This window comes from Tympanuchus pallidicinctus, unplaced genomic scaffold, assembly GCF_026119805.1.
Source record: "Tympanuchus pallidicinctus isolate F22 unplaced genomic scaffold, pur_lepc_1.0 scaffold3, whole genome shotgun sequence".
Lineage (NCBI taxonomy): Eukaryota > Metazoa > Chordata > Aves > Galliformes > Phasianidae > Tympanuchus > Tympanuchus pallidicinctus.
The window spans coordinates 68,636,883-68,647,886 of NW_026294747.1; positions in this window are offsets into that span (position 1 = coordinate 68,636,883).

Below are 11,004 nucleotides of genomic sequence, written 5' to 3' on the forward strand. Positions count from 1 at the left end.
TCCTTTTTTGTTTTCATTCTGCCCTGGTCTCCTGGGAGTTGAATATGAATAACAGAAATACTATGAGAAAGCCTTTTCTCAGGCTATTTACAGCTTATTTAGAAGCAGAAAGGACTAAAAAAACCCCATAGAAAAAAAAAAACAAACGAACAGTTCTCACAAGACTGTCCAACTTCATTTAGCAGATAAAAGGGATTTGAACTATTCAGACTTTTGGGTTGTTCTCAGGCCTGACCTTTTTCAACAGTTTATGGGTTACTGATCACAGTCTTTATATCATTGTTAGGAGAACAATTTTTGTTTCTTGCACAGTTGTCTGTATGGAAATAAATTTTATTGTCCATTCTGAACACACAGAGTTTTATTTACAGTCAGTGAAGGTAAGTGCCTAACTTGTGTTCACTGCAAGAACTTGTGTTCTTCTAGAGCCATCAGAGATGACACGTTGGACTTGTGCCCATGATTTAGGGATTTAGGCACCTTCCTCAGATTTAGAGTTTTGAATATTCCTGTGAGTCCCAATGTAACAAAGTCTTTCTCCAAAAGTGGCTAAGTCACTTTGGAAAGTCTCCATACTGTGGTTCCACTCAGTGAGTGAAAATGGCCCTGTGGGCGATAAGCAAAGCTAGCTATGAAAATAAAGGAAGTTTTTGACAGTAAAAAAGAAAAAAAATAAATAAAAAAAATCCAAAGAATAGTCTAGCCTGGTATCCAACCAGCAGCAGTGCCAAGTTGAGAAGACTGCTCTTTTTTCTTGAAAGCTGAAAGGAAATTGGTACTGAAAAAGATCCAGTGCAGATATGTGCTTTAGCTCCTGCATTTTCCCCAGAAGGAAAAGACATCTACAGTCCTCGAGTTGCAACATTGGTCACAATAAATTCAGTGGAAAAACTCCCATTGCATTTAGCTGGATCTGTTTTTCTCTCAGGTATTTTTCTTCTGGGGTGTTAATAAGCTGATATGGCAGGCTTTTGAAGGACTGACATAATTGTGCTGAGAATCCACCTCTTCCTCCACCCTAACCAGACAATCAACCCCAAATCCTTGAATCTTATATAGAAGTGAGCTTTTACTCCTAAGTTTTGATCAGGGCAGTTGCTGCCTAGTCAGCAGTGTTGTGGTATCCTTGATGAGTTTACTCTGGTGTGGCAGAGCTTAAATGCTAATTACTCATGTTGAGAATCAGCCTGCAGTGCAGTCACACCCATCTCCTTATATACACAACTGATTATGAAGAAGAATAGAATGGACCACAAGCAGTACAGGAGCAGTCTGTAGCTCTGCAAATCTTTTTAGTCTTTTATGGAATGCAAGTGTTAAGGACAGAGGTTTAAAACTCTAGGCCCTGTGTAATTCGTCGTGACTGTGCCCAGGCTCTAAAGAAAAACAGCTTAGAAAGTCACAATGTAAGGACAGGATGGCAAACAGCTTGATGGACAGCAATGTATAATTTCATACAGCCAAAATTCATGCTGAAACAAAATCTTCTCCATTTAGGTTACAATTCAAAATTTGCCTATTTGCTGCTAGCGCTGTCAGTGCCCACTAGCCAACTGTGTTCCCAGCGAGTCAAATACAAGCAGTTTAGCACTGCTCACTCAGCAGCAGATCTGGGGACCTGCTCTCTGCACACATTATTTCCTCCTTTGTCTAATGCACAGTCGCATGATTTTCTGATAAAATTATCACAAAATCCTCAAAGTGTCCCTCTGCATAGTATGCTATGTTGAGCAAAAATTAATTAGACTGGAAGAAAATCAAGGGGCCTTGGCAGTGACAGAAAGAGTAGACAGTCTGACCACATCTGACCACACTAAGTCTGCATTTACAAAAATCTTTCACTGTATGTACAGCTAGAACAGAGTTGGAGACTGGAAAGCAGGGATGGGCAAATTCAATAGAAATTCATTGAGAATTAACAACAAATTCCCTTTTTTTTTTTTAAAAAAAAAAAAAAAACAAACTTCTGAGTCATTAAGAATTGCCCTGAGGAATCAGAAGCAGTTCATTGAGGTTACAGGCAGGATTTTCCAAAGGGAAGTTTTGATGATTGAATGCAGCATTGGAGAGAAGGAGGACAGGCAAGGAACCACAACCCATGTGGAAGTGGGAAGAAAATGAAAAGCCAGGGAGGGTAATGTCAAGTAAATGTTAAAAGATGGCAGTGAAAATAAGAGAGTCATCATAGAAAGGTCAGATTGCATTTGCACGTGTTGAGACCAAGACTACTCCCATGCTTCCTCTCTAAAGATGATACATAATTATTTGATTGTACGTTGTCCCAGGAGAAATCCTTGTCCTAATAATATCTATTCTGCTCTATTTATATATAGTATTTTAAATCAAAAATAGCTATGACAGGAGGGAGTCATTTAAGGAAAGCAGTTTGCTTATGAAAATACTTTTTTTCTTGTTTCTGTGTAGCTTATATATACAACCATACACTTACATGTGCATAGCCACATCTCACAAGCAGTTTTTTTCTGAAGAGGCTCAGTAAAGCAAACACTAATAATACTTTCTCACAGCTTTGCTTACTAACAGTGTTCAGAACAAAGAGCCCAGTTCAAAGCCCGTTGAATTTGGTGGACATATGCCCATTGACTTCATTGTGAGTTGAATCATGTCCCAAGTCTCTCCCTATTTAGAAACTGGAAAACAGAGTACAATTTCTCAGTATATACGGGCTAGCTGGGCCTGAAATTAAGCATGCAGAAAAGCCCTATATACCCACAGTTGTACCTTACAAATGAATCTTTTGTTTTTATCAACCCATGGATCACTGAGTTATTCAAAGTCAGTCAATCAAATAATGCTTCTGGTCATTGGATTTTCTGTCCTTACAAGGTTTGGCAGCTCTCAGAGTTGTTATCTGCAAGATGTAACCACCCCTTTGGTCATGCCAAAATACAAATCTGGTCTTCTGCAACAATGAAAATTAATCTTTTTTAGAAATTAGTGGAGGAAGAGTGGGAGAAGTAAGGACATACTTTGAAGAAAGTATTTTTTAGTTTCTCTTCTACAAAATAGATATTCCTCAGTCCTCTAATAAGCTTGAATAAAAAGAAGCATCAGTGGGATTAACATGAATTTCCCCCTACAGCACAGTTTTACTGAAAGAGTTTTGCAAAAGTTTAAAATGAATGACCAGTGAAACCTTTTGCATGACTGGAGGAGTGCTGACCATGCTAATTCTGGTGCTCTTCTTTAGAATTAATTAGTATGACTAGCTTTCTACCTTCTTTCTTTCTAGACTTATTCAATTTTTTACTACACAGTATTTTGAAATAGCCCACTAGATTTTTATTTTGTTTTGATTTTAATCAAAATTATGGCTTTAAGGTGAAAATAGACACGACTATGAATAATAGGCTAGATACTACCTTTCTTCTATTAAGAGACCTGAATTCTTGAGGCATCTTAGAATAACTGAGAGTTTTTCCACTGATTTTGGTGTGAAATGTATTCATTTCAGGTTCAAGAGATGGACCAATAGGGAGCAAAGGTATCTTTAAAGCAGAAGTCAGAACTCTGATACGTTTGCACTAGGGTAATCCATTCCAAATCTGTTATTTTATGCAGTGATATGTTAATAAAGTGTTGGAGACATTCAGGATCAGGTTGGATGGAGCTCTGAGCACCCTGACTGAGCTGTAAGTGTCCCTGTTCGTTGTAGGGGAGTAGGACTCCATAAATTTTAAAAGTCCCTTCCAACTCAAACAATTCTATGATGATGATATGAAGACAAAACAGAAGAAAAACCAACAAACCAACAACTCATGTTGGTAGTCATCTGTTTTGTTTCCATTTTAATTTTTAATCAGACTCATAAGGGAGTTTAATTTTCTTATCTTTAGTACATTTTAATGGCATTTTAATTGTTTTAAAGAAACTAGTAGTTCCTTCACATCTTCATACTGAACATGAGAAGGGTGTTATACGCTAATTGTAACGAGCGAACATCAATAGGATATGTGTGACTACACACATTATAAATGAAATCAGAATATTGTACAATATCTGGAAGAAAGTCTAAGAAATAGCATTTTGAATAGCATTTTAAGGGACATGGTGACTAACACATTCATTTAACTAAAGAATCTCCATGCAAATAGTGTTTTTTGTCTACTGTCTTCCATGTAGCCTGGAAAGTGTAAATGAACAGATTTCCATGTCTAAATGTAATGAATCATATTTTAACAAGATCAACTGTACTCTGGTGAGAAATAGAGTTGAAATGCAATGAAACCTAACATAGCCAGGGCCTGAAGAGCTGAGGGTTGTAGTTACACCTATAGTTACCATGCGTGAGACACAAGCCAGTGGCTGAGAAGGAAGCTCATCACCCACTCCAGAATTTTGAAAAACTGGTCCAGCATCTTCCAATCTGTTGTGCACAGGAGCTCATTTTAATCAAAAACAGGAACACTGGATTTTCATTGTTGGTTACATTTATTCTATTCCTTCCTTAATGTAAGGGATGTTCTTTTTGTTGCAATGGTACAAGAACAAGGCCCAGCTCTGTTTTAGGAAATTCCTGCAGATAGAAAGGGAGGCTCTCAAGCAATCTGTGACTCAGAAGATCAGAGAGAAAACTTTCTAGACTCACTTCTCATATAAGGAATTACTTAAAGAGGTGGGGAAGAAGTAGTATTTCTCCATTCAGATATCTGCTTTTGTAATATCCTGTAAACCACAAAGCAACGGTGTTTGTTACAGACTTCAATACAAATATAGGAATGAATTCATTTTGGAATAAATCTCGCCAGAGACCCAATCTGGAAACTAAAGATCACTGATCTAGAACTGTGCAGTAACTATCTTGAAATACAAATATTCTTCTTCATAATAAAGTCTTCACAGTGAGAGTGGTGGAAACCGATCAGCTCCTGCTGAACTCATTCATTATTGTCCATTAATCAAACTCCATTTGCTAATTGCAAAAATCATTTCTCTGGTTGAGAAGATGATATTGGAAACTTATTTTAGCTACTACCCATTAGCACTTCTTAAATATAAAGTAGCATTAGGGACCTTTGTTCTCACAGGCTTTTTTGGGAAGGTTTTCTTTTCAGAATGCTGATGTTCTTCTGTGTCTGAAGAAGATTACTTTAATAGACTTTGCAAGTGCTTATGAATTTGACAAGAGAGTTCACTCTGTAAAAATATACTCTAAAACAGCATGATTTTACATGAAGCATACATATATGTATATATAGCTATATTAAGCTATATATTAAGCAGTGAAAACTGCACACTTACTCTGCAAGACTGCTATGCACTGGATACCACAAATTGCCAATGCTGCAAACTATAGTTCTTGGCTGCAAGTATGCAAGTGTGGAGACTGAACTTGCATAACTGAAAGTTTAGAATCATAAAGTTGGTGTTCTACTGATGTGTCACGGATCCAAGTGAGGACAAAACAAAATCAGCACGTCCCTGAACAAGGTGCTTGCTCTCAGAGCTGAGATATCTCACTATAGCTCTGGCCTCATCAACTCCTAGGATCTGAGAATGTAAGTGGAAAAATTATGTGTCTGTGTGCTTGTAATCCTTCTTGGAGAGGAGCAACCTTCTTGAATACATGCCTTCAGTGTAGTGTCAAAGCAGTGTTCCCCTCATTTTGCTGCCAATAGCATAGAGCAAACGCTGAGACAATAGGCTACTTTAAATATTTCCTCTGATGTCTTAATAAATTTCATGCTCACAGAGAAAGAGAAGAGAAAATGAGGTTTATCTTTGGTTTTCTCTGTAAAACTAAAGATTTATTTTTGTAAGAAATGAGATAAGATCACTTGGCAGAAAGACTTCTAAGTCACACGAGACTAGACAAATTAGGGCAATAATAGAAATACCAAACAAGAAATTGCTGAGGAAGTTCCTTAACATCTGATGGCATTTTCTCAGTCTTCTAGTAACAAAGTATGTAATTAAGATTGATGCTGTAATATCCCTCTTGGGCCCTAGGAAGGCTTTGTTACAATTTTGGAAACATATTTATGTGTTTGTTCCCTACATCTTTAAGCCATCACCCACCCTTGCTCCCTTTTCTGTTTTCTCTATCTTACACCAACCATCCAACCCTTCACATGTAGCAAAGAGGACCGTACTCAGTTTTTTCTTCCCTGAAAGCAATACCCCATCACCTTGGAGTGCTCCTGATGACCCATTCCAAGGGACATCAGCCAGAACAAAGACTACAGGCAAGCATTCCTTTTTGCTTCCAGGTTACAAGCTTTTGAATACCATCTGAGCACTGTCCTGGTTCAAGCTTTACAAGAATTTATGGCTTCAGAACAATAACACAACATAAAGGTTTAACTCTTGATATATTTTTTGATCCTCAGTCCAACCTGTATCTTTAAATGTACAGTGTCTTATACATCTGTATCTTACCAACCTTTTTATCTTGTCAGTATTTTAATGGATAAACAGTCCTGGGAGATAAGTCTAGTCTGTACATCTTACATTGTAGTTACAGATCTTCTGTACAATTTGTTGCCAATTAATTTTGCATTCCTTTTCCCACGAGCACGTTAATTTACCAGAGAAAATGATGTTTGGAAGTAAGTCTATTTCATAGGACAAACAAACAAACAAACAAACAAAAAAAGTTTCATAATGGTTAAACTGTACCAAAACACATGAAATGTTAACTGTAAGTAATTTAATGTTACAAGAGTTACCCATTTTTACCTATGTCTTTGTATTCTTGACAAAGAAAGCAATCTTGAACTGAAAGGATGTAATTTTTTCATGATTTATAACTTGCTCAGATAAAAGTAGATAGTACCTCCTTGTAACCTGCTTTCTTTCACTGGGATAGGTTCAGCTGAAGCACTAACAGCCTGCTATATGGTGAAAATGAACTTTGGTACAGGGCATTCAGGATTTCCAAAGGTGTGGTGGGCTATAGTTTTTGTTCACTAATGAAATCTACCCAATGTGTTAGGCATACCATTATCATCCAATTTCTATTTTATTTAATTCTTGAATGTTTTCCTCTACAGTGTTTCATATGTGAATAAAGCTTTTTTTTTTTTTTTTTTTTTTTTCTTAAGATAAAGATGACTATCCTGATAGCACTGACAATCAGCCTTTGTTTACCTTTCCAGCAACTTACTGCCCTTAAAAATTCCCATAGCTACTTGATATTTATGGCCACAGTTTATTACCCAGAGCATAATTTTAGTTGTGGGAAGGCACGCTAGTGTTCTGCATTGCATAATTTCTTTTTTATTACTGTTTTTTTTTTAAATTCATCCTCCAATATTTCTATGAATTTATAAATTTTAAATAGGAATTGCTTCACCTAAGAGGGAAGGTATCAGAACAAACCCATTTTTTCCCTTCTATCAGCAATTTATAGTAAAAAACACTTGGGAAGAAACAATTCATCCCAGCTGTCTGGGATATTTAAGGAGAATCTTCAGAAGGTGCTTTTGTCTCATCACTGAAGAGAGTGTTCTAAGTGTATCTGGATCTCTATTGAACCAAAACTAGTTAAAAATAAAAATAAAAATCAGAGATTCTCTAATCAGCCCCAAATCTTTTCCAATGACAGTGCTCATGTAAATCTGAGCATTTCTGCAATGGTCTGGAGTCTCGGTTTTACACCATTTGCCCCATATGCAAAAGAAAAAGAAGCAAAGGGAGTCAGAATCTGCAGCAATGGCATTCACACAAGTTACTCAGATGCCCATGCGCCCAGCCACTGCTATACTAACAGTTATACCTTGGTAAAGAAGGAAGAAGCAGCCTGAATATGCCAGGCAAGAGTTTCTGGGCTGATTATCTGGGAAATTTGATGACGGGAACAAATCCCAAAATGTGCTTTCTTTTGTCCTTCCTTTTTTTTGTGATCATAAAGACCATGGATAGCTCGTGCTGCTGCATTCCCCTTGGGCTGCTTTTTCCAGTATGTGGAGCTCTGTGCCCTGGGACTCAAAATTTCTGACCAGACAAGCAATAGCATAACTAAGCCCTCTGCTAGTAGGGACAGACTACTACAGTACATTTTCCTCACCTTTCAAAACAATGTTTAAACTATTGGCAGTCATTACTGGAGAGTCAGTGTAGTCAGTTCTCCTGCTGTTTTACAAATCCATTAATGCTTTATAGTAAATCCAGCAATGTTCAAATCCCTGTACACAAGCAACTTTCAACAGCAAGAGGATGAAGCAAGATCTGTTACCAAGACTGCATTTACTAAACAGAATATGATGTACTTTGCCAAAAAGAAGGAAAAATAAGCAAAATAAGTACCAAAAACATTAGCTGGATTTTGTTCTGAATTACACTTACATAAACTGAAGAAAACATGCAGAGATTTTTCTTGCATTTATGACAAGTAAACATCATTTGGGTGCTATGTTTCGAGGTACGTAACTAAAATTCTATTTGAAGGTTTCCAAGAAGATCACAGAATTTGTCACATTGATGCAAATGCAGAAAGTCAGAGTTTTGGGACACAAGTAGATGAAAAAATTCCTAAAGGTCTTGATTTTGTCCAACCATTCAAACTGTCAACAGAACTACTACAACACTGCAGACAATATAGGATGTATGAATAGATTTCTTCCACTTAACACTCTTCATAAACTCTCTGAGAGAAACACAAACACACAGCGCATGAATAAAGTTTTTACTGTCTTTTATGTTTCCACACTTCAGAAAACGGGCAAGCATTCAGCCTTTGGCTGCCTGTTACTAACTTTAGCTTGTTTAGTTGCTTGTTAGTGCCCAATTAACCAATTCATCAAGGGAAATGCTCCATGCTGGCTCCAGAGCTGGCACCTCTGAAAATATTTACTTCCCCATTTCTTTTGTTCCTGTTTAATCTTTACTATTATTGTCAAATTCGTATTACATACAAGAGGTGGGCTAGTCTTCCTCACTGAAGTGAAAGATTGATATGGGAACATGTGTAAAACACAGCTAGTTGGCAGTTTCAGAAGCAAATACTTATTGTGCTGATTTTTTATTTCTATTTTTGTCCTTATTTATTTGCTTCAATGTGAGAGATACCTTCAGTTTCATCGTATAATTATCAAGGCCCAGTTCCTTCAGAAAGTTGATTCTGTATCAACAAGACACCCCCAAATGTTAGAGATCCCAATAGCATGGTTACTTTGTTGACCTCATCATTTTCCCAAACTAAGTAGTGCATAACACCTTCAACACCTTTTGCCTATATACTACATTCTCTACTTAAATATCGTACAAGTAATCTAATTCTGCATTTGATTTAGATTTTCTTTACATTTGAAAAATAAGAATAAAAGTTTTGGTTTTTGAAAGCTCAGGATGTTGCTTTATCTGACAAAGTCATTTTGCAGATTTTTTTTTTTTTCTAAAAAAGGAAGTTCCATGTGAGGTGCATTAAAAATGGCCCAAATCAACCTGATTTGGTTTTCAAAGCAAATTTCTTTCAGATCTTCTGTGAAACTTTCATTTTGGAGTACATGACCAAATTTTGGATGAGATAATCTAATTTTAAAAAGAAATATATATAAAACCTTATTCTTACTTTAATTCTCTCATACATATCTGGAATTTGTGAATCTGCAACTTCTCTGAAGTGAGAAATCGTGAAATCTCTAGAACTGTAACTTAGATCCAGATTTTTCCTTAAACGTGGTTCATCTGAAGCAAGACCCCTTCTCCTTTGTCTAATCTACAATGTCTACACCAGTATGTTAACAAACAGAAAAAAAGGTTGCAGCTGAGGAAAAAAGATTGACTTGCTTATCTCTAAGGACCAGATCTGACCCAAGCCATGATCCTTCAGAGAACTGCACAGGATATTTGGAAAATTCTAAACATACCACAGTAGAAATATGGTAGGTATATAGTAGCTTGTTGTAATTTTTTTTTTTTTTTTTTTTTGTCATCTAAACTGTGTTCGATTTCTTCTTTTCAGTTCCTTGTCTCTCACTTCATAAGAACCCTGATAGGAAAGAAATAGCGGAATTTACTCAAATAACAAGTAATATTTTCACAGGGAAATAAAAAATAAAGAACTTATCAGGAATGAAGAAAACCTCAAATAAATTAAATAAATACAAATATCTTTCCAGATTGGAAAAAAGGAAGAATGAAAAAATAATCCATTCATATTCGAGCCATATGGCACAAAGTGAAATAAAGGATGCATCATGACATATTTATGATCTAAAAACACAGGAGTTTCCACATTTTTTAAAGGCTATTCACATTCAGAAGGGACTTAGCCTTGGAGCTGGGTATATATTTATAGATATTCCACAGAGTCTTCCAGCACAAAATGGAATACTAGGCATACTTTCTTTATTAGCAGTGCAAGACTGTTATATTCAGGGCTGATAGCGGTAATGTAAAGACAGAATGTCCCAGAAATAAAGTGTAAATAAGCTCTCCAGTCAGTGTGTAAAAGTGATTCTGTCTCACTCTAAACACAGGGATTATATATGCATAACACTTTAACTTCAAAAGAAGCAGTTATACCGCTTTGAATTTACTCCTAAATAAGCATAAGATCATCTTGCCTGAATGGGGAACACCTCTCGGAACTTGAGCAGAAAAATAAAATGTATGCTGTCTTGAAGCAAGTTCGGGTTTCACAGGGAGATTACAGAGTTGCAGTTTGCATTTATAGGGAGAAAATAAGAAAAGCCAAAGCTCTACTTGAGTTGACACTGGCCATTGTGTTGACAGACAACAAAAAAGACTTAAAACATGTGAACAGCAAGAGGATGTCTAAGGAAAACGCTGTACTGATACTTGATGAAAATGATCACCTGACAAACAGGGATGAGGAAAAAGCAGAGGCATGTAATGCCTTTTTTCAGCTCAGTTTTTAGTATTAGTGATAGATCTTGGGTTACCTGGTCCTCTGAACTGCAGGACCATGGCTGAGAGAACAGTGACTTTCCATTTCTGATCACCATATTTGTAAGGGGTTGGTCACATCAGTTGATTGTTCGTAAGTCCCTGGCTTAAAAAAAGGAAGTGTGAGAAAAT